The following is a 25,546-nucleotide window of genomic DNA, read 5'->3' as shown; positions in this document are numbered from 1 at the left end:
TTTAGAAAAAAAATCCATTGTCCAACAAAATAGAAAATCTTGATAATGTAAAAATATCTGCTAATTTTGATGATTTTCCCTATATATCCTTTGTAATTTTGGTGTATCGTGTAGTTAATTTCAACGGCTCGTATCTCAAAAACGAAAGCGGTTACCCCCTTTTTTTATTTCATTTTCTGGTGTAATTTTACAAGCAGAATTCGTATGTGAAATTAAAAAAAAATCCATTGTGAAGTTTCATTACGTACACTTCGCCTTAAAAGGGTCTTAAAGTTACAAATGTTTCAGACTGATGGAGTATTAGTTCAGACTTTTAAGTATTGTGGTCGAGTACAAATCAATACATACAAGTATGGTTAAGATTGGGGTCAAGTAAATTTCCAGTAAAATTTAGACTTATTCAGAATAATCGAGTAATAATCAGTACAGTAGAGTACAATTACTGCTAATTTTAGACTTATTCAGAATGATCGAGTAATAATCAGTACAGTAGAGTACAATTACTGCTAATTTTAGACTTATTCAGAATGATCGAGTAATAATCTGCACAGTAGAGTGCAATTACTGCTAATTTTAGACTTTCTGGTTTGTATAATGTAGGGTAAAAGTAAGATTTATAGAAAGTTTTTAAAATAACTTTTCATATAAAAAAAATGTAATAAAAAACTTTTCACATATTTAAGGAGAGGTAATTCAATCTATTGACATTCCTGAAGTCGCCTACTGCTAACAATCTTTACTACATGTAGGCAAACTAAGTAGCATATTTACCCTAAAGTTCAAATTCAAATTTACGAAAAAGTAAATTTGGCCTCACAATTTCTCATTCAGTGAAGTTTCATTTATATCCATCTTATTGCTAGTTTTAGTTAACAGCAACGACCAAATCACTATGTTTTGTCAGAGTAGGCTTTACATGTTCTAAATACTGATTGGATGAATTGGTAGTGTGACACCACACTGAGGAACCGTTTTACTTCAAGTCCAAAATCGAACACATGAATTATCCATCATGATATTATTTTCGTTGCAATTTGAGAAATTACTTTGCAAAAAGCTATATAATTCAACTCAATAACCAGTACGTAACACTCTGTCGATATGCAGTTTTCATAAACAGTAAAATCCATTAAGGTCAAGGTAAAGTAAACTTAGTTATGTCGCATATTTTGGTAAAAATTTGCATGTATCTTTGGCTCGTTTTACTAAAAATGAAAAAAAACAAAACAGAATGTCTTTTATCTATTTAATTTTCTAAAATATTTCAAAAGTTATCCTTTTAAAAAAAAGTACATTTGAATAGAAACTAGACTAATGAGGGAAGAAAGATACCAGAGGGATAGTCAAATGCATAGATTGAAAATAAACTGACAACGCCAGAGTTAAAAATAATACGACAAACAGACATTTCTTTAAACAGGCGAACACTTTTGATTTTTAATTTTAAAATAATCATATCGCATATCACCAATGCATAGATTTTTCTGTCAAAATTGATATATTATTGATATATATTTTTCCGTTTTGATAATGTGAAATAATGACACAGTTCAAAGTTTAAATTTTATTTTCAAATTGCCGTCTTCCTATATTTTACTACGTGTAGGATGCGAGGTTTCCGCTTCTCCGGGAATTAGCTCTTTAACCATATATGTCATGAAGTGAAGTAAAACACATATGTTGATAAATAAAAAAGTCTTTATACAATCATGTTACTATACAGTTTTTGACAGGGTCTAAACATTTTTTTTAGAAATATAAAGTTAAATCTTGAGTTCTGACGTTACCGATTGGACAGGCTTCAGCAAAAGAATTCATTCTTTTCCTTGTCGTCAATAAATTCTTCCGGATTTCTATAGTGATTGTGTACTTGTAAAAGCACTATATTATTTATTTCATTGATATAAGCTTTACTGATTCGAGTAACGACCTTACTCTGTTTAGTCTTTCTATAAAATTATTTGAAAATAATATTTTTTAAAATTCCAATTTTCCCACATATTAAGGAGATGTAATTCAGTTTATTGACATTCTGGAAGTCGCCTACTGCTAACAATCTTTACTACATGTTAGCAAACTAAGTAGCATATTAGCCTTAAAGTTGTAAACTACGTGCCCATGTTTTGTCAGCGTAGGTTTTACATGTTCTAAATACTGATTGGATGAATTGTTGGTGGTGTGAAAATTACTTTGAAAAAAAGCTATATAATACAATTCAATTGCTAATACGTAACACTCTGTCGATATGCAGTTTTAATAATTTTTTTTTACATTAGATGTATGTTTCATTATAATACGTTATTCTGATTGGCTACACTGCAATCTCGCGTTATTTCTTGAGCAATTGCATTACACAATAATATTTATCATTCATGATGACACAAGGTCCCACAATAGAGTACATAGGTAAATTAAATAAAAACTTGATAAAAATCGTGTTTTCATGATCCTAGCTAAAAATGTAATTATAAGTATTGAATGCTTCTTTTTGTTACTTCATAGGGTTGTAAAAGCGTTGACCGTGTTCACATTTTTAAAATAAAGCGCCTCACGCTTGATACAAAATGTACTTCGGTCAACGCTTTTACACCCCAATGAAGTTACAAAAAGAAGCATTTAATTCTTAAGTAAAATCCATTAAGGTCAAGGTAAAGTAAATTAGTTGTGTCACATATTTTGGTAAAAAAAATGCATGCAACTTTGGCTCGTTTAACTAAAAATGAAAAAAACGGAATGTTTTTATCTATTTAATTTTCTAAAATATTTCAAAAGTTATCCTTTTAAAAAAGATGCAAATTTGTATAGAAACCACACAAAGGAGGGACGAAAGATACCAGGGAAAGTCAAACTCATAGATTGAAAATAAATTGACAACGCCAGGATTAAACATAATAAGACAAACAGACATTTCTTTAAACAGGCGAACACTTTTGATTTTTAATTTTAAAATAATCATATCGCCAATCACCAATGCATAGATTTTTCTTTCAAAATTGATATATTGTTGATAAAAAAAATTCCGTTTTGATAATGTGAAATAATGACAGAGTTCAAAATTCAAATTTTATTTTGAAATTGTCGTCTTCCTACATTTTACTACGTGTATGATGAGGGGTTTCCGCTTCTCCGGGATTTATATTTTTAACCAAAATATCATGAAGTGAAATTATAAAAATATGATAAATAGAAAAAATCTTTTGACAATCATGTTACTATACAGTTTTGGACAGGGTTTAGAAAATTTTCAGAAAGATAACCTTAAATCTTGATTTCTGACGTTTCCGTTAGGACAGGCTTCAGAAAAAATAATTCGTTCTTTTCCTTGTTGTAAATGAATTGTTCCGGATTTTCATTGTGATTGTGTACTTGTAAAAGCATTAAATTATTTATTTCATTGATATTAGCTATATAATTTCGTGTAACCATGGTAACGACCTTACTACGTTTAGTCTTTCTATGGAATTATTTGAAAATAATAGATTTTTGAAATTCCAATTTTCCAACGGTTTGAAAAAGGCATTCAGTCACATTTTTTTCAAGTTGTAAAAAAATATCTTATCATAACGAAGGAAATAAACTCATCATAGATACCAAGACTAAATTTAGTAAATACGCCAGACGCGTTTCGTCTATAAAAGACTCATCAGTGACGCTCGAATCCAAAAAAGTTAAAAAGGCCAAATAAAGTACGATGTTGAAGAGCATTGAGAACCAAAATTCCTAAAAGTGTTGCCAAATACAGCTAAGGTAAATCTATGCCTGAGGTAGAAAAGCCTTAGTATTTCAAAAAATTCATAAAATTTTAAACTAAATTTATAAATATAACCATATCAATGACAATTCATGTCAGCACAAAAAGTGCTGACTAGATTATCATACAGTCATATAACTTAGCATAATTACATTACTGGACAGTACGTTAGAAAAATCGCCTTGCTGCCTTAAAAGGCATCATCTCGATTAGTAATGAAAACAGGAAGAGACACTATGTAGTGAAAACGAGACAATAATAAAAGTACTGACGTACTGTAAACTCTCAGTTTATTTATTGGTCTGTTTACACTTTACACACACTGCTTGGCACGCTTTAAGCAAAAACAATTGTGTTTGACTTTATCTAAAAGGGGACATGAAAGGGTGATTAGGGTTCGATACATGGTTTTGATATAGGATTTGTGTAATTCATATACATTGTGTAGAACTATTAAGATCATAAAAAAGAGTCCTGTTTTTCAACATAAACAGCTATTATAAGAATTGAAAAAAAGTGACAAGGCCATAAGGAATAAGACTTGACTGAAAGTGAAAGTTAGAAATTCATTATTATAAAATATTTCGGGCACGAAGGACAGCTGACAATACAGTGGAAAATATCACTTATATCGTGTGAACAACATTGTTCTTTTAAGCTCAAAACATAACGTTCTGGTATACAGTAAAAAAAAATACACGAAAGTTGGCTTAAACATATTAATATCCTGTTATATTATTTTCGTTGCAATTTAAGAAATTACTTTGAAAAAAGCTAGATGATACAATTCAATTACCAATACGTTACACTCTGTCGATATGGAGTTTTCATAAACAGTAAAATACATTAAGGTCAAGGTAAAGTTAATTAGTTATGTCACATATTTTGGTAAAAAATTGCATGCAACTTTGGCTCGTTTAACTAAAAATGGAAAAAACGGAAGGTTTTTATCTATTCAATTTTCTAAAATATTTCAATCGGCAATCACCAATGCATACATCTTTCCTTCAAAATTGATATATTGTTGATAAATTTATTTCCGTTTTGATAATGTGAAATAATGACACAGTTCAAAGTTTAAACTGTATTTTCAAATTGCCGTCTTCCTACATTTTACTACGTGTAGGATGAGATGTTTCCGCCTCTCCGGGAATTAACTCTTTAACCATATATGTCATGAAGTGAAGTAAAACACATATGTTGATAAATAAAAAAGTCTTTATACAATCATGTTACTATACAGTTTTTGACAGGGTCTAAACATTTTTAAGAAATTTAACTTAAATCTTGAGTTCTGACGTTACCGATTGGACAGGCTTCAGCAAAATAATTCATTCTTTTCCTTGTCGTCAATGAATTCTTCCAGATTTTCATTGTGATTGTGTACTTGTAAAATCATTATAATATTATTTATTTCATTGATATAAGCTTAACAATTTCGAGTAACGACCTTACTATGTTTAGTCTTTCTATGAAATTATTTGAAAATAATATATTTTTTAAAATTCCAATTTTCGCACGGTTTGAACACTTTTTTTAAGGCATTTAATCACATTTCTTAAAAGATGGAAGAAAACTGTCTTAGCACAGTGAAGAAAAATTATCAGGCTGTCATTAAACTTATTATATTTACCTTTCTGAGCAGTACGTTAGACAAATCGCCTTGCTGCCTTTAAGGCCACATCTCGATTAGTAATGAAAACAGGAAGAGGAAATATTTAGTGAAAACGAGACGAAAATAAAAGTACTAACGTACTGTTAACTCGACTTTATTTCTTGGCCTGTTTACACCCATACCGCTTGGCACGCTTTAAGTACAAACAATTTTATTTGACTTTATATAAATGAGGCAAATGGAAGGAGGAGAAGGGTTCGATACTGTACATGGTTCTGATATATGATTTTTGTAATTCTTATAAATATTGTAGAACTAATGAGATCATAAAAAGAGTTCTCTTTTTGTCAGCGTAAACAGCCATTATAAACATAAATTCTGGTGAGCATTTGTTTTCATTTTAAACTTTTAGATTCGGTCTAGTCTTCTTGTTGGAGAATTAGCATGTACCAAATGTTTTTGTATTTGGTGACTATTAGGGACAAGAGAAATGTATCTAGTCCTTATTGTAAGACACCTAATCAATAGAACTGACTGATCAATGTATATCAAGAGTAAGACGACGGAATTCCAATGTGGAGATGGAACTGTTGCTTTACCCTTCGGGAGCACTCGGTCCCCGATTTTTTTATTTGTCTGTTTTATTTTCTGAAATATCACTACATTTGTAATTCTGGATTGATTCTTTTAAAACAAAACAAAATGCACAATTGCATTTAACAAGCATTTAAAATCGACTAAAACATTCTTATAATTGTCATAAAATAATCAAATTTGAAATAACCAATTAATGCATAGATTTTTCTTTAAAATTGGTTTGATTGATATGATGTTGAGTTTAACTTATAAATTTCCGTTTTAATGATGTAGAATAACAAAACAGTTCAAAGTTTAAGTTTTAATTTTGACATCCGCTTTGTATATGTTTCAATGAGTAGAGGTTTCCGCTAGTCCATGAGTCATCCTTTTTCTTGAGTTCAACAAATTGTGTTAACTGACAAATTATCATATCAAGTGTGTATACCATACTAGTATATGACAAGGTTTTTTGAGTATTTTGTCCCAACTATAAGCATAAAGCTGAAAGCTTGATCGCCCATTCCGAGACAAGACAGGCGTCTACAAAAGAGTTAATTCTTTACCTGTGTGTTTATATTATTGATGTACGCTAATTTGGATATATACTATATACTTACGTGTATAAGTAATAAACAATAATATGATTTATAATTTAATTTTTTATATATACCTGGTCTTTTTGTGGTTGGGAAATTTAAATAACTCTCAAAATAACCAAATTTGACACATTGTTGTTAATCAAATCTCCCGGTCGACCTTTCATTGGTAATGCATATTTTAGAAATCATGTTAATCTATGTATTTTTTGTCAATGATATCAATAGAAATTCGTTTTATGATCCTTCTGATTTTTTTCCATCTATAAAAATGTTTAAAAATATCATATAAAAACTGATTTTCTCACGGGTTTGCATTGAAATATTTTTTGTTTAAGTTGGGAACAAATCTTCACATAGTGAAGGTAAATTATCAAACTGCTACATGCATATAACTAATCAAGTTGTCCTTTATGAGCAGTACGTTCGAAAGATCGCCTCAATGCCTCAAAGTGCCTCTTATCGATTAGTAATGAACACAGGAAGAGAAATATGTAGTGAAAACGAAACAATAATAAAAGCACGGACGTATTGTTAACTCTTAAAACACCATGATAGCTCTTGTTTTATTTCATGGTCTGTCTATGTGTATCGCTCAGCACTTCTTACATTCGACACAAACAATTGTACTTAACTTTATTTTAAATACAAAAGGAAGAGGGTTCGTTATTATCGTATATCATTTTGGTAATTTGAGAAATATTGTAGGTCTAGTGGGATCATAAAAATATTCCTATTTCTTTTTATTTCTAACTAAGTCTACGTATACATAAACATAAGTTCAGGTTTGTACGCTATACATGTATTATTAAGGCACCATTTTCACCTCCTTCTGGGGCACCTCAAGTTAGGTTCATGCTGTTTTTGTTTCTCTATTTGGTGATATAATAAACAAGTGACATTTACAAAATCGCTATTGCAAGATAACAAAGCACTGTACATGACTGTTATATGTTGAGAGTAACACTACAGGATTCACACGTGGTGCAGGATCTCCTTACCCTTCTGGAGTACTTCAGATATTTTAATGGGACTCAAAACATGTTGTTTAAAATTTAGCATCATGGTGCAGAGCTATAATTTTCAATCGACATACACGCCATCTTGTAAAGAATCAAATGCCGGAAAATTAACTATGTGTATTACAGTTCCCATCAACTGTCAATAATTCTCGTTCGTTTTACTATGCATATATTGCTCACTGAAACTCAATACTAAAACATCAATTATTAATGCGTGTTTATAAGCTTTGTTTAACTGCATTATGCACCATTTGTTCTAAAAAACAAACAATGTTCTTAAACTGCACTATCTGCATTTTATAACTTCCGCTAATCTAGGCACACCTCCAGAGTCGTGTCTATTTGTAAATGGTTTCAACAAGTAAAGTGAACATTTTTTAAAGCATGGATTTATAACGCAAGTCTTCAAGATCTTCAATTAAATCCAATATACTGTAAATCAATCAATATCTTCAAATACAAATATTCCAATGCTAGATCAACAACCACATGCATACATCAACATATTAAACTAGAAGACCTCATTTTGTGTGTCGCTTCTCTTCCTTCCACAATTAATTTACCATTATGACTCTGTATCCTAAAGGTACCTAACATAATCGCATTTGTCATCTTTGCTTATGATTATTCCGTTTGGGTTATTTTGGGAGGAAAACCGAAATAATGACGTCCGGATAGTGTTACCGTCATCAGCGCGATTTTTAGGTCATAGACAAGAGTTCCGTTTAGGGTTGTCTTAAAATTGTCTTAGTACTTTTGAACTGTTGACTCGTTTTTCTGTTTCATTGATCATACTTATACTATAAATAAACTCATCACAGATACCAGGACTAAATTTAGTATATACGCCAGACGCGCGTTTCGTCTACAAAAGACTCATCAGTGACGCTCGAATCCAAAAAAGTTAAAAAGGTCAAATAAAGTACGAAGTTGAAGAGCATTGAGGACCAAAATTCCTAAAAGTTTTGCCAAATGCAGCTAAGGTTATCTATGCCTGAGTGTATTTGCTATTTGCTATAAATTTCAAGTTTATCCACGGCGGTCATTGATATATTATATAGATAGTCTCTATATAATATATCAGTGACTGTGGTTAGTAAGTAAACTTGGAAATGGTAGTAAATAGCAAATACACTTTATTTTTAGTATATGTCTGTTCATGGTATACAGAAAAACCGAAATTGAACAATAACGGACTTTGGGAAAAGGGGAGTGCTAAAAAAATTAGCTATGACACCATGGCACTCACAGGCTAATACGTTTGATACCCTCCCTAGAATTCTTCAATCTTAAAATCTTGTTTTCATTCTTCAACAGTTTACATACTTTCCATCACGCACTAAATGACCGCGATTTCGTGGGTGTGTTCTAGAATTTACGTTTAATACATTATAATATAGCAAAGCAGTCCTCCGAATTCAAAAAAAGCTTAAACTTGTATGTGCATTGTATTGCTATTTCTAATTGTATTTTCGTCGTTTTTTAATAAATAGCCACCATGACCACTGTAAGGATGTTTTTGTTGAATTTCCGATTTGTCCCTTGGTATTATCTCTAACTTTTCGAGCATTATATTATGTATCTCATTGATATTAGCTTTACAATTTTGTGTAACGACATTTCTTTGTTATGCCTTTCTATAAAATTATTTGAAAGTCATATATTTTGAAAATTTCAATTTTCCCACGGTTTGAAAAGACAGTCAATCATATTTCTTAAAAGTTGAAAAACAATATTTTGTCATAATGAAGGAAAATTGTTATGCTATCATAGAACTAATCATATTTACCTTTCTCAGCAGTACGTTAGAAAAATTGCCTTGCTACCTTGAAAGGCCTCATCTCGATTAGTAATGAAAACAGGAAGAGATCATATGTAGTGAAAATGAGACAACAATAAAAGTACTGACGTACTGTTAACTCTTAGTTTATTTCTTGGTCTGTTTACACCCATACTGCTTGACATGCTTCAAGTACAAACAATTGTATTTGACTTGATATAAAATGGGAAATGGAAGGGGAGAAGGGTTCGATACATGGTTTTGCTATATGATATTTGTAATTCTTATAAATATTGTAGAACTAGTGAGATTATAAACAAGAGATCTCTTTTTGTCAACGTAAACAACTATTATAAACATCAATTCTGGTGAGCATTTGTTTTAATTTTAAACTTTGAAACTCGATCCAGTCTTCGCGTTGGAACATTAGCATGTACCAAATGTTTGTATTTGGTGATGTCTTAGGGACAAAAACATGTATCAAGTCCCTATTGTAAGACACCTAATCATTAGAACTGACTGATCAATGTATATTAAGAGTAACACAACGGGATTCCCATGTGGAGATGGAACTGTTGATTTACCCCTTCCGGAACACTCGGCCCCCAATTTTTTTATTTGTCTGTTTATTTTCTGAAATGTTACTGCATTTTGTAATTCCGGAGTGATTCTTTAGAAAAAATGCACAATTGTATTTCAAGCATTTAAAATCGACTAAAACATTCTTATAATTGTCATAAAATAATCAAATTTGAAATTACAAATGCATAGATTTTTCTTTAAAATTGATATATATATTGGTTTATGAATTTCCGTTTCAATAACGTAGAATGATAGTTCAAAGTTTTAATTTTGAAATCCGCCTTGTATATGTTTCAATGAGTAGAGGTTTCCGCTAGTCCATCAATTAGCCTTTTATAAGTGAAAAATTATCTTATCAGTCATGTTTACCATACCAGATTATGAAAGGGTTTAGCTTTTTGTCCGAACTATTAGCATACAGCTGAAACCTTAATCCCTAAACAGGAGAGGCTTCTACAAAATAATTCTTTCTTTACCTGTGTTTTTATACTAATTGATGTACTTGTTTAAATATATAATATATACTTATAAGTAATAAACAATACTTTTCTTAACAATTTACAAACATAAAAGTTTTTACTTGGTCTTTTAGTATTTTGAAACTTATTTCAAAGTTGAAAATTCTGACACATTGTGAATTAAATCTTCCGGTCGACCTTTCTTTGATTTTGTAAATTTTAGAAATCGTTTCTATATATGTTTTTGTCATTGATACATGTAACAGTAGACATTTGTTTAGTAATACTTCTGCTGTTTAATCTAACAATAGAAGCGTTTAAAATTATTGCAGTTCGAATAGTTTTCCAACGGTTCAAACAAGCCCATGCATAATTTCTTTTTAAATTTGGATACAATTTAAGCATTGTGAAGGAAAAACATCATACCTCTATAACAAATCTTATTCAACTTTCTGATCATGATCAGTACATAAACAAACTCGCCTTGCTGCTTCTAAAGGCCTCATCTCGATTTGTAATGAACAACGGAAGACAAAAATATGTAGTGAAAATGAGACAATAATAAAAGCACTGACGTACTGTTTACTCGTAAGAATCAATATATCTTGGTTTATTTATTGGTCTGTCTACGTGCATAGCTCTTGGCACTCTTCAAGCACAAATAATTGTTAAGAGAAAAAGGTAGAGGATTCGTTGTTTAATATATGATTTTTGTAATTTTGAGAAATATTGAAGGTCTAGTGAGATCATAAAAACACTATTTCTTTCGATTTCTCTCTTAATCTACTTATATAGCTATGTTATCAACATAAATTCGGATTTGTACGCTATACATATATTACTAAGGCACAATTTTCACCATTCTGGAGCACCTTAAGTTTGGTTCGTGCTGTTTTGCTTTAGGTTTTAGTGTTATTTCGTGCTATATTAGTTTTCTTATTCTAGGTTGACTTTCGGTAACAAAAATATATGGAATATCCATCGTTATTATTTTAAAATGCCATATCCGGTCAAATCTTGTTAATCTGAAATTCTAATATGACGTGCTTTTATCGCTTTGTGGATAAACCCATGCACTAAATTCAATAAAATTTGTTTGCACTTGCGTATATTGACTACTGCAGAATAATGAAATTTATCAAATTGGCCTGCATTTAATATATTTCAGTAACTTACAACACTTCCAAACTCTTAAATGATGCATATGTTGTTACTAATTCATTTATTATGACTGTAATCTGTTGCATTACGAAATTGACATATTTGACCTGTATACGACAACCGTTCATGCTGGCTGTTCAAAACTCCTCCTTTTGAAAAATCACAGTGCCAGCCGTTTGCTTCTTAACAAACAAAAAAGGGAGAATCATGGAAACACAAACACGTTACACTTATACAGATTTGACATAAAAATTACAGTCAGTGTCCTTATCAGAATCGAAATAATTGATGCAAGCTATACTTTATTGCAGTTTTAACATATGTAGGAATTATATTCGTGTTATTTTAGCCCTAACTATCGCTCGGGCAAAAAGAATTACGAATATAATGCCTACTCATGTTAAAACTACAATAAAGTATAGCTTGTGTCAATTATTTCTCAATCAAAATGAATACTTGAATGATCAGCTAACAAATAGTTATGCTTATAAAACTTGGGTTTTTTACCAATGGAACAGCAATCAAGCGACACAATAAACTTAAACATCTACAGGAATATGTCGTCCACAATAGCCATGTGATTATGCAATATGTAAATATCTACATCGAACCTTGTCAAACATTGTGAAACTTGCTAACAGGAAATGTCTAATGGTAAGGAAATAATTGTTTACATTTGTTTGCCTACAAAGAACTTTCATAATTTGAATATTGTAGAATATACTTGACCTTTGGCAATTGCTCGATATAAATGAATGAAAACCACGTGACAGAAACACTTGAAACCACGAGATAGTTTTTAAAGTGTGTAGGGTTTACAGAATAAAAACTGATGGGAAAAAACTACTGAAAAAAGACAAGAGAAAAGTATTGCAGACAAAATAAAAAATAGAGAAAAATAGTGGAAACAAATTTGAAAAATAGAAAAAAAAATGGCGGCTAGAACACTTTTCTCAAAGTACTTTTCTAATTTCACAACAATTGTAGACTGTACTTGAACTTTGATGATTGATTGATTAAATATGAATGAAAACCACGTGACAGAAAACACAGAAATGTTATAAGTATTTATATCTCCTATTGAATGATCAAAAATTAAAATATAATTTAATAATAATACACAAAAGTCTAGTATTGAGGACAGATTTATTAACTTTGTATTTTTCCAAAGCAGAAACAAAAGTTGGTATTTTTTATCTGAAATAACGAAGAGGGTATACTTGTTGTGACATTCATTACAATATCGGCTTTCTATTAAAAAGGGGGCTGTTTTCTAGTCTGTGCGTCCGTTTGATGGTATATCATGCATTAAATTAAGGTTTTTGTTTAAATATTTTATTAGAAATGTGTGTTATTATCGACTTGATAATTAGGCAATTTTCACATCATATAGCAGATAAAAATTCAATCCAGATTACATCATGGTTCAGTGAACAGATAAATTTGATTGTTTGAAATAATTACAGTTTCAGGTTAGTTAAAAGTTTACCATGAAGTTTCGATCACACTAGACTTGTACCAGACCTTTATTTGACAAGTTAGACAAAAGTGTTTTATTCCGAGGGCATACTGATTTTTTTTGGAGGAAACAAACTTAATATGGCCACACTGAAATAAAACTTATTTCACATTTTTATTTAAATGAAATTCCTACAAATCAAACAAGAGTGAACACGTTCTCCTCACTCTCTGTACGTTTCGTGAATGTTCTGTCTATTTCATGTAGATTCTTCTTACAAAATTTCTTATGTTATATAATTTCTTATATCCGATGGAAAAATCTGTTGTAGAGTTGTCACTGGCTCAGACGTACTTATAAATATAATTATTTTCTGTGACTGTATCTTACATTAATTTGTAGGATCCTTTACTATAGATAATTTAGCTGATCTGTAAAAAAATAACATCTCCATGCCTTATATATCATGTACTGTAGTACGACGCTAGATTAAGACTGACGTGGAAAGGTAACACCCGGCCACCGAAAGCTTCATTTTTATGAAGTCCGGGTGGTCGCGCAATCTAGCGGGACGCCTACAGTGCAGGCGATTTGGTGTCACGATATCTCAGTAGCATGAGTTCGAATCCCGGCGAGGGAAGAACAAAAAATTTGCGAAAGTTTCGATGGAGCAATACATAGAAATGTATTGAGTTTCTGAAAATGTTTCGATGGAGCAATACATAGAAATGTATAGAGTTTCTGTGAAAATTGCTATCATTAACTAATGCACCTAATAAAACTAATAAAAGTGCTGAAAAACTGTTCACTCGGAACAATTAAACAAGCTTTGTGGATTTTCTTGGTCTGTCTATTTGCATAGCGCGTGGCACTCTTCAGACACAAAGGATTGTACGTGGATTTATATGTATAATAAGGGGGAAAATATGTGTTGTGTGTGGAAAAAATGGGGGGGGGGGGGGGGGGGGGTGCGATCGATACCTTTTTTTCGTTTGTGATTTTATGTAATTGTGAAAAACAATAGTTATTTATATATATTAGTTTCCTATTGATCTTACAAGTAAATATTCAAGTTTAATACATAAAAGATCTGAAACGAAGGTCAATACCCAGCCTATATAACATGGAAAATTGAATGTTTTAAGAAACTACTAATATGAAATCTGCATTATGTAAAGCGCCTTTGGCGGAGATGTGTATGTAAATATTGATGGGTGCTTTCGTCGAGGTCCGCGTTGTTAGCTTCCGTGTTGTGTATTCAAAATGTAAACAAGTTGCTTTCTTAAATAAAAAAAATGAAATCATGAATATTAATGCCTGTTTTTATGAAATTTAAAGATCAGATAATTGTTATATAAGGATCCATGATTTCACCTGATTTTTGTTTATATAAGATGTATGCAAACTGACGGATTCTTAATGAAACTGCTGTCCATCGTTGGGCATAATTGTCTTGTTAAAGAAATCATTTCTCTCTTTCCCAGCCCTCTCTCTTCCGATAAATAACATCACTACATGGTAAATAGGAGGCAACCACGTACTGAAAACAGTCTTTGTTTTGAAGAAGATAAATGAATTGAATCATGATTATTTGTTTTTGTAGCCGGTTTAAAAATAGTTCAAAACCCTAAGCTATATTCTTATTTGTTTATATAATCCTGAACTAAAACCGTTTTGGAAAACCAATTACACTGGTTTACATGGTTTGGTGATTGACTATCATATATAAAATATGTTTGATCTCAATTTATTTATACCCAAGGCAACAAACTCCAATCGACTTTAACATGTTTAAGAGTAGGAACAGTTTGAGCCTAAAGTTAAATCAATTTGTTTAAAAAAATCTATTTTTTTCATTCCATAACTTATCCTTTTGTTAATAAGCCAAAATATAATGACATGCTGATTTGTTGATTTCTACGATTGTGTGACAGGGTGAGCAGGAATGACAGTGAGAATTCAGTCCACCTCATGTCCTGTTTTGCAATCGCATGTCTGTTGAATACGGGTGTTTCCTGTTTGAATTGTTTTACACTAGTCATTTTGGGGCCCTTTAGAGCTTGCTGCTCGGTGTGAGCTAATGCTCCGTGTTGAAGGTCGTACTTTGACCTATGATTGTTTTACTTTTTATACATTGTGACTTGGATGAAGAGTTGTCTCATTGGCACTCATACCACATCTTCTTATTTATGTTGATTTTAAGAAAAATAATGTGTTACTAAGTTGTGCTTTTATTTGTTTATGCATACAAACGTTTTTGTGTCGCCTAATTTGTAAAGATATCGTCCTATTTTGTCACAAAAACGCCCTAGGTCTCTGTCAACGGGTGCATTGCATTTGCGCCAATTTTTGAAAAGTGCAATATATTTTATCTGCATCATTGGTACGCATGAAATGTATCATTGTGGTGCAAATTAAATATGGTTTATGGCACAAATAAAAGATTTTTTTGGTGCAAATAAAATGCCAATTGGCGCAAAAGCAACGCACCGCTGTCAACTAGACCTTCTGAATTCGCTAATGAACTCCTCGAAAACAAAGTGACGTAATGCCCATAAACTAGCACTTATTCTTCTTTAGGAGGGACATGAAGTTGTGCACCTGCAACTTCAACTTTTAGTCTGATTGTGTGTGTGTTTACGTTTGGGGAAAGAGAGGGTGAGGTCCACATACCGCGAAGAATAGCACTCAGTCTGTCGGTTTATCGTTTCATATCTTTATGACTATTTTAAGGACTCAAACGCGTATCATTATGAAATGGCAACACCCGAAAACTCTTCGGACAATAGATACCAGGATTTACCATAAACAACAAACTTCCTACACCCGATTCTTCAGACAATAGATAACAGGATTAACCATAAACACCCAACTTCCAACACCAAACTTTTCGGACAATAGATAACAAAATTTACAATAAACACCCAACTTCCAAACCCAACTCTTCATACAATAGATACCAGGATTTACCATAAACACCCAACTTCCAACATCAGACTCTTAAGACAAAAGATAACAGGATTTACCATAAACACCCAACTTCCAACATCCAACTCTTTAGACAATATGTAACAGGATTTACCATAAACACCCAACTTCCAACATCCGACTCTTTAGACAAAAGATAAGAGGATTTACACTAAACACCCAACTTCCTACACCCGACTCTTTAGACAATATATAACCAGTTTTACAATAAACACCCAACTTCCTACACCCGACTCTGTGGACAATAGATAACAGGATTTACCATAAACACCCAACTTCCTACACCCGACTCTTTGTACAATAGATAACAGAATTTACCATAAATACTTAACTTCCAACATCAGACTCTTTAAAAAATAGCTAACAGGATTTACCATAAACACCCAACTTCCTACACCCGACTCTTTGTTCAATAGATAACAGGATTTACCATAAACACCCAACTTCCTACACCCGACTCTTTGTACAATAGATAACAGGATTTACCATAAATACCCAACTTCTAACACCCAACTCTTCATACAATAGATAACAGGATTTACCATAAAAACCCAACTTCCAACATCAGACTCTTTAGACAAAAGATAACAGGATTTACCATAAACTACCAACTTCAAACACACGACTCTTAGGACAATAGATAACAGGATTTACCATAAACACCCAACTTCCTACACCCGACTCTTTGTTCAATAGATAACATGATTAACCATAAATACCCAACTTCCTACACCCGACTCTTTGTACAATAGATAACAGGATTTACCATAAATAATCAACTTCTAACACCCAACTCTTCATACAATAGATAACAGGATTTACCATAAAAACCCAACTTCCAACATCAGACTCTTTAGACAAAAGATAACAGGATTTACCATAAACTACCAACTTCAAACACACGACTCTTAGGACAATAGATAACAGGATTTACCATAAACACCAAACTTCCTACACCCGACTCTTTGTTCAATAGATAACAGGATTAACCATAAATACCCAACTTCCTACACCCGACTCTTTGTACAATAGATAACAGGATTTACCATAAATACCCAACTTCTAACACCCAACTCTTCATACAATAGATAACAGGATTTACCATAAAAACCCAACTTCCAACATCAGACTCTTTAGACAAAAGATAACAGGATTTACCATAAACTACCAACTTCCTACACCCGACTCATTGTACAATAGATAACAGGATTTACCATAAATACCCAACTTCTAACACCCAACTCTTCATACAATAGATAACAGGATTTACCATAAAAACCCAACTTCCAACATCAGACTCTTTAGACAAAAGATAACAGGATTTACCATAAACTACCAACTTCAAACACACGACTCTTAGGACAATAGATTACAGGATTTACCATAAACACCCAACTTCCAACATCCAACTTTTCAGACAATATGTAACAGGATTTACTATAAACACCCAACTTCCTACATCCAACTCTGTAGACAATTAATAGAGGGGGCCTCAGTGGCCGAGTGGTCTAAGTAGTTACTATACTGTAATCACTAGCCAGGGGGGGGGGGTGCACGATGATAGAGAAAGTGATAGAAACTCTTTAGCTATTTCTTTATTTATTAATTTATTTTGAAAATAAAATGGAACATGGTTTAACAAAGTATGCAGTATTTTATATAACTGCAAATAAAGCAAATTAGGGAACATGGTTTCACACAGTATGCAGTATTTTATATAACTGCAATTGAAGCAAATTAGGGAACATGGTTTCACAAATTATGCAGTATTTTATATAACTACAATTAAAGCAAATTAGGGAACATGGTTTTACACAGTTTGCAGTATTTTATATAACTGCAATTAAAGCAAATTAGGGAACATGGTTTCACACATTGATCGTTGTTGGTTAACTGATGCAGTATCGTTGATTAGGGTGTTCGCTGCAAGTCAAAAAGGGGGTGGGGGGGGGGGGGGGTGCACGATGATAGAGAAAGTGATAGAAACTCTTTAGCTATTTCTTTATTTATTAATTTATTTTGAAAATAAAATGGAACATGGTTTAACAAAGTATGCAGTATTTTATATAACTGCAAATAAAGCAAATTAGGGAACATGGTTTCACACAGTATGCAGTATTTTATATAACTGCAATTGAAGCAAATTAGGGAACATGGTTTCACAAATTATGCAGTATTTTATATAACTACAATTAAGGCAAATTAGGGAACATGGTTTTACACAGTTTGCAGTATTTTATATAACTGCAATTAAAGCAAATTAAGGAACATGGTTTCACACAGTATGCAGTATTTTATATAACTACAATTATAGCAAATTAAGGAACATGGTTTCACACAGTATGCAGTATTTTATATAACTGCAATTAAAGCAAATTAGGGAACATGGTTTCACACAGTTTGCAGTATGTCATATAACTGCAATTAAAGCAAATTAGGGAACATGGTTTCACACAGTATGCAGTATGTCATATAACTACAATTAAAGCAAATTAGAGAACATGGTTTCACACAGTATGCAGTATTTTATATAACTACAATTACAATTAAACTTTACCCATAAATAATAGTTACATTAGGGAAAAAGACAAAACTGACAAATCAAAGTACCGACATACTGGTAACACAGATAAGTCTGGTGTAAAAATCAAATCATGTCAATATGATGGTAGCACATCATGGACGGACTATTTGTCCCATTTTGAAATGTGTGCACTTGTAAATGATTGGTCGGAAAATCGAAAAGCGTTATACTTACCGGTATCGTTAATGGGACAAGCACAGGCTGTACTTTGAGATTTACCAAGTGAGAAAAGACAAAACTTTTCCGATTTAGTCAGCGCACTTGAAGAGCGATTCGCACCTTCTAGTCAAACTGAGTTATACAGAGTTCAGTTTAAAGAAAGACGTCAAAAAGCCAGCGAATCACTTCCCGAATTAGGCCAGTCAATTCGGAGATTATCCAACTTGGCATATCCTATACTGCCCCATTGGACCTACGTGAAACTCTCGAGAAAGAGCAGTTTATTGACGCGCTCGTTGATTCGGAAATGCGACTTAGAATAAAACAATCGCGACCGAAAGGTTTAAATGATGCCGTGAGACTTGCCGTTGAACTAGAGGCTTACAATAAAGCCGAAAATAAAGTCAGAGAGGGACGAGGTTATTTATGACAAACTATGAATGATGACGAGTTAGATAGGGAAGAAAATATTACCAAAAGTGACTCACCAACGACTGACATTGCATCATGGATGCAAACAGTGGAGAAAGTCTAAGTATTTTTTCGACTAAAATGGCAAAATTAAGAACTAGTGGTACAAATAAGGAATCTTCTTATAATAAATTAAGATATACCCAAAGTGAGAGGACAGATAAGGGTTGTTACAATTGTGGCAAATTTTGTCATTTGGCAAGAAACTGTCGCCTACCCAAAAAAAATCAGAACAATCATAATCGAAATAAGGGGGATGGGTCTGTCAAAATATTAATGAAAACTAGGAAACAAAATAACCGTAAGACAAATGAAGGTGCAGTTACAACTGAACAGCATCCGCAGATGCTGGTACATGTATGTATGTCAAACTAAATGTAGGAGACATTGAAGCCAAGTTTGTGGTTGATACAGGAGCAACTTTACATTGGTATCTTATACGATATGTTGACTCCATCAGATAAATCATATCTAAGCGAAGTTAAGACAACTGTTAGGTCAGTGTGTGGCAATAAGCTAGAGCTTCGTGGAAAAGGCAGGTTCAATCTGCATTTCGGTCCAAATATGTTGCAGTCTGAAGCTGTTGTGACTGATCTGCAAGTTGATGGTATACTTGGTTTAGACTTCATGAAACGACATACTAGTAATTGTTTAATTGATGCTAAGAATGGGCACTTTTGTATTGGGGATTTTAAGGTAGATTTGGGTTTTCAGGGATCAATAGGCGGTTACCGAGTGGTTGCTTCAGAAGCGGTTGTTATACCGCCAAGGTCAGAAGTTGTCATTAATGGCACGGTTTGCTTAGCAGAAGGTCAAAAATTACCTGCTGACAATGCTTTGTTAGAAGCAAGTGATCATGCAGAGAAAGACTACTTTTTGACTGCTAGAACGTTGGTAAGGTCAGGCGAAAAAGTCCCTGTTAGATTAATGAACACAGAGCTAGATCTTAAGACAATATATCCTGGTACAACTACAGTGGAGATCACTTCTAACCTCTCGTTAAATCTGTCAGAAGAACTGTTCTAGAACAGTACGTAGAACTGTCAGCCTGATACCTTTTAGTCAGTTCTAGGTTAGAACTGTTCTAGCTAGAACTGATTTGGTCAGTTCTACCTAGAACTGATCCTGACAGTTTTACCCTAGAACTGATTTGGACAGTTCTACCTAGAACTGATCCTGACAGTTCTACCCTAGAACAGTTTTAGTAAGTTCTACTTCTAGAACAGTTCTGCGGTTAGAATTGATTACAAATTATACGGCTAGATTTTGATTTATAAGATCTACGGCTAGAATTGATTTATAAATCCTACGGCTAAAATTGATTTATATATTCTACGTCTAGAATTGATTTATAAGTTTTAAGAACTCTTTGTCTAAATATAAAGGCTTCGGCAAAATAGCGATTAATATTATAAAGAGTTTTGCTATTTTGCCGGTTTTATTTCAAATTTTTCGTCGGCAAGAGAACATGTTTAACCCCGCCATATTCTGCATGTATGTGACTGTTCCAAGTGAGGAGCATGTAATTCAGTTATTTTATTTTGTTGATGTGTTACATACATACATTATTTGCTTTCTTCCATTTTTTTTAACATAAATTAAGCCATTAGTATTGGGAGGGGGGAGAGGCATTTTTATTTCAAGTGTTTTACATTTGTCATTCGGGGAGTCAGCATGACTCGTTTTACATAACAATATTATCTGACCTTAATGTAATACGTTATTCCGGCCCAGACCACCACGGACGGATCCAGCAGTTTTAAAAGGGGGTCCCAACCCAAGAAAGGGGGAGGGTCCAACTAAATGTCCTCATTCAAATGCGTTGACAGTCAAAATAAGTGGGTCCCCCCACCGCTCTGGATCTGCAATTGATCCACTATAAACTTAAACTGATCATATTTGATTTCATCATATAAATATATATACATTTAGCTGCACACTGTAGGAATCCAGTTTATTTTTAGGCAAGGATACCAATTATATTGGAAAACATTAATGATTTCAAAATTTTATTTGCACTCAATTTATAGTACTAGCATGTCCTCTTTTTATTTAAAATATTGAATCGTAAACAATTGTGAATTCCATTTACGAGTAGTTTTCCTACCTCGGACGGACCTGTTATACAAAAATCTTTTGACAGCATCACTCTAAACTGACCTTATTTGCTCTTTTTTCCTGCAAATCTATATAGCTGCACAGTAATTCAGTTATAATTTTAGGTCAAGAGGGACTGTAATATACAAGTTACAGCAATATTGGAAAACAATGACCTCAAAATTTAGTTCCCATGAATTTAAAGTGCCAGCATGACCTCTTTTATTCAAAGTATTGAATCGTAAACAAATATCAGTAGTTTTCATACTTCAGACGGAGTCGTGTAATAAAATATTTTGACCGCATCAATCAACCTGACCTTATTTGCTCTGTCTTTCTGCAAATCTATATAGCTGTACAGTAATTCAGTTATAATTTTAGGTCAAGAGGGACTGCAATATACAAGTTACAGCAATATTGGAAAACAATGACCTCTAAATTTTGTTCGCATGAATTTATAGTGCCAGCATGTCTTCTTTTATTCAAAGTATTGAATCTTAAACAAATATCAGTAGTTTTCATACTTCAGACCGAGTCGTGTAATAAAGTATTTTGACCACATTAATTCAAACTGACCTTATTTGCTCTTTCTTTCTGCAAATCTATATTGCTGCACAGTAATTAAGTTATAATTTTAAGTCAAGAGGGACTATAATATACAAGTTACAGCAATATTGGAAAACAATGACCTCAAAATTTTGTTCGCATGAATTTATAGTGCCAGCATATATATCCTCTTTTTATTCAAAGTATTGAAATGAAACAAAATATCAGTAGTTTTCATACTTCAGACTGAGTCGTGTAATAAAATCTTTTGACCGCATCAACCAAAACTTACCATATTTGCTTTTTTTTTATGCAAGTCTATAAACATGATATAGTTGGACAGTACTTCAGTTATAATTTTAGGTCAAGAGGGACTGTAGTTTATAAATAACTTCAATATTGGAAATCAACAACCCAAAAAAATAAAATCACATCGATTGAGAGTGCCAGCATTTCCTACTTTTATTCAAAATATCGCATCAGAAACAAACATTAGACCGTTGGTTTTCCCGTTTGAATGGTTTTACACTAGTAATTTTGGGGCCCTTTATAGCTTGCTGTTCGGTGTGAGCCAAGGCTCCGTGTTGAAGGCCGTACTTTAACCTATAATGGTTTAATTTTTAAATTGTTATTTGGATGGAGAGTTGTCTCATTGGCACTCACACCACATCTTCCTATATCTATCAGTTAGTTTTCGTACCTCAGACTGACTCATGTAACAAAAACATGTGTCTGAGCAACAACAACCCGACCATAGAGCAGACAACAACCGATCACGATGGATTGTATAATTCAAATGACAGTGTGTCCTCTTTTTATTCAAAATATTGAATTGTAACAAATTTCAGTAGTTTTGATATATCAGACTGAGTCGTTTTAATAACAAAATTATTTGACCGCATCAACCAAAACTGAACATATATTTTTTGTCAAGTAAATATGGCCTCATTGTAAACCAATAATATTTCTATGTCAGGACAGATATTGTATGAATTAAAGAGGACACCAAATTTTGTCCACATCAATTTAGAGCGCCATTATTTCCTCTCTATATCAACAATATTATTATTTAAGGAATGACTGTAATATTTTTTCTGTCTATGAAGAAATAACATAAAAAATTTAGTGCACACTGAAAAATGCGCGTAGTGGGTTTTTTAACAGTGTGCACCACATTTTTTACGTTATTTCGAATTAACAGAAAAAAGTATTGCAGTCATTTCTTATAATTTTAATTCTAAATTCCATTTTAACAAAATGTTTAAACCTTGGCAAACCATGAAAAAACGTTGATGACGTTACGGTCACATGACTAGCTTATGTCTATGGGTGCTGATAACAAAATAACGTCAGAAGACCCGTTACATCCAAACTTAAATAATTAGATATGGACCGTCACAAAAGTGACTTTTTAAGTCAGTAGTTCATGATGTTTTTTTTTTATAACAAAACTATTTAACGGCATCATCCAACACTCACATGACTGATTCATATACTTTATTTTAAAAAGAAAAGTACATATATGAGAAGTTCTCTTCTTGGAATATTATACTGACTATACTGTTAATATAATTTGAAGAAGGACAATGATTGGTTTTGTTTGTAGCCTAACGTCCAGTGGCAAATATTTCATTCATGTTCAGATCGAGTCTATTTTTCTGAAGTTCCAGACTCCAAGATATTATTCATAATCGTTAATATGGATAAGTTTAGCAACGAGATAATGCAAATGTACATAGTGTTTTTACGTTTAACAACACTGTTTTCATTAATCCCATAATTCATCCACTGTACAATTTTCGTTTGAACATTTGTCAAAACAGAATCCTAAATCATGAATGTAAATCCAAGGCAAACAAGGTAAATTAAGATTAAATGTCCTTGAATTAAATGCAGTTATATTTACGAAGAGACTGTTAAAAACGGGGAACGAAAAAACGTAAACAATGATGTTTCATTTGCAATCTTATAAAAATATTTCTCCGATAAGTTGGATAACCTCCTATCCACTTCGATATTTGTACATAGAATTTTGATCAGTAAAAAATATAGAAAATTTGTTATTATATATAGTAAAGTAATTGGAACTGTTTTTTTCTTCTAAATTCTAAAGTGCCCTTTCTGCAGTGACGTCATTTAGAACTGTTCTTCAGTCCTGACTGATTTGGTCAGTTCTGCTGACAGTTCTACGGTTAGAACTGATTTGGTCAGTTCTACCTAGAACAGTTTTAGACAGTTCTACCCTAGAACTGATCCTGACAGTTCTACCTAGAACTGATCCTGACAGTTCTACCTAGAACAGTTCTAGGGTAGAACTGTTCTAGCTAGAACTGTTCTAGGACAGGTTAGAACAGTTCTATGACAGATTATTCTGACAGTTCTAATGAGAGGTTAGAAGTGATCTCCACTGTATAGCCCAAATGTCTGGTGTTGATCAAGTACAAGATGGTAATATTAGTTCAAATGAACAGAAACATGACGGACTTAGACCAGATATACAAGATCTGTTAGACAGGACATCAGATGAATTGACTTCGAAAGACAAACACAAAGTAAAATCTTTGTTGATAGAAAATCAGAACTTGTTTGCTTCATCTAATGTTGACCTTGGAAGGACCAATCTTGTAAAACACGAAATTAATACAGGAAACGCAAGGTCATTTAAAGAACTGCCTCGTCGTAAACCGTATCATTTGAACAAGGTAGTAAAAGACAACCTTGACAAAATGTTACAAAAAGGGATTATTGAACCCTCACACAGTCCTTGGGCGGCAGGAATAGTCTTAGTAAAGAAAAAGGACGACAGTTATCGCTTTTGCGTAGATTATAGACGCTTAAATAGTGTGACCCTTAATAAAGAGGCACATCCTTTACCGAGGATTGATGATTCGTTAGATCATTTAGCAGGAAATAAATGGTATAGTACTCTGGACTGTTGTTCAGGATATTGGCAGGTGGAGCTGGCCGAAAATGACAAACACAAAACCGCTTTTGCAACGCGAAGGGGTTTATTTCAATTTCGGGTCCTGCCGTTTGGGTTGTGTTGCGCTGCACAGACATTTGAGCGATTGATGGAAATAAAGGCAACAGTAGTATACCGCTGTTCAAAACTCATAAATCCATGGACAAAAAACAAAATCGGGGTAACAAACCAAAACCGAGCGAAACGCATTAAATATAAGAGGAGAACAACGACACAACACCGAAACGCAACACACACAGAAACAGACCAATCATCAGACACCATACTAGCTGGTTTACAGTGGGAGACATGTCTGGTTTACATTGACGATATAATCGTTTTGGAAATACACTAGATGGTATGCTTGATAATCTAAAAGACTTTTTGCTAGGCTTAACTCGGCTGGTTTAAAGCTGAAGGCAAAGAAGTGCACCTTGTGTACCACCAAGGTTCGTTTCTTACGACATATTGTATCTGAGGAAGGCATTTCCACTGACCCCGATAAGATTAAAGCTGTTAAAGAGTGGCCTACCCCTTGGCCTACCCCTAAAAATATAACTGAAGTTCGTTCCTTTTTAGGTCTTTGTGGGTACTACAGAAAATTTATCAAAAACTTTGCCCACATTGCTAAACCGTTACACAAAATTACAGCGAAAGAAACTATCAAGTTTGTTTGGACTTCAGAATGTCAATAATCTTTTGACCAATTGAACGGTAAATTAATAAACGCACCAGT

The 25,546-nt window shown here is 32.8% G+C and overlaps 1 long non-coding RNA gene across 1 annotated transcript in view; it reads right to left on the bottom strand.

The window, feature by feature from the left end:
- The window catches only part of LOC134702302 (uncharacterized), a 29,098-nt gene extending 23,645 nt beyond the window's left edge, over positions 1–5,453 (bottom strand). Inside the window, exon 1 of the long non-coding RNA XR_010104384.1 lies at positions 5,385–5,453. This is a non-coding gene — a long non-coding RNA (uncharacterized LOC134702302). The remainder of the gene's footprint in view (positions 1–5,384) is intronic.
- Between the last annotated feature and the right edge of the window lie 20,093 nt (positions 5,454–25,546).

The sequence above is a fragment of the Mytilus trossulus genome, unplaced genomic scaffold (assembly GCF_036588685.1).
Source record: "Mytilus trossulus isolate FHL-02 unplaced genomic scaffold, PNRI_Mtr1.1.1.hap1 h1tg000429l__unscaffolded, whole genome shotgun sequence".
Classification (NCBI taxonomy): Eukaryota; Metazoa; Mollusca; class Bivalvia; order Mytilida; family Mytilidae; genus Mytilus; species Mytilus trossulus.
The sequence above is the reverse complement of the archived record's forward strand: the minus strand, read 5'-3'. Positions and strand labels throughout refer to the sequence as shown.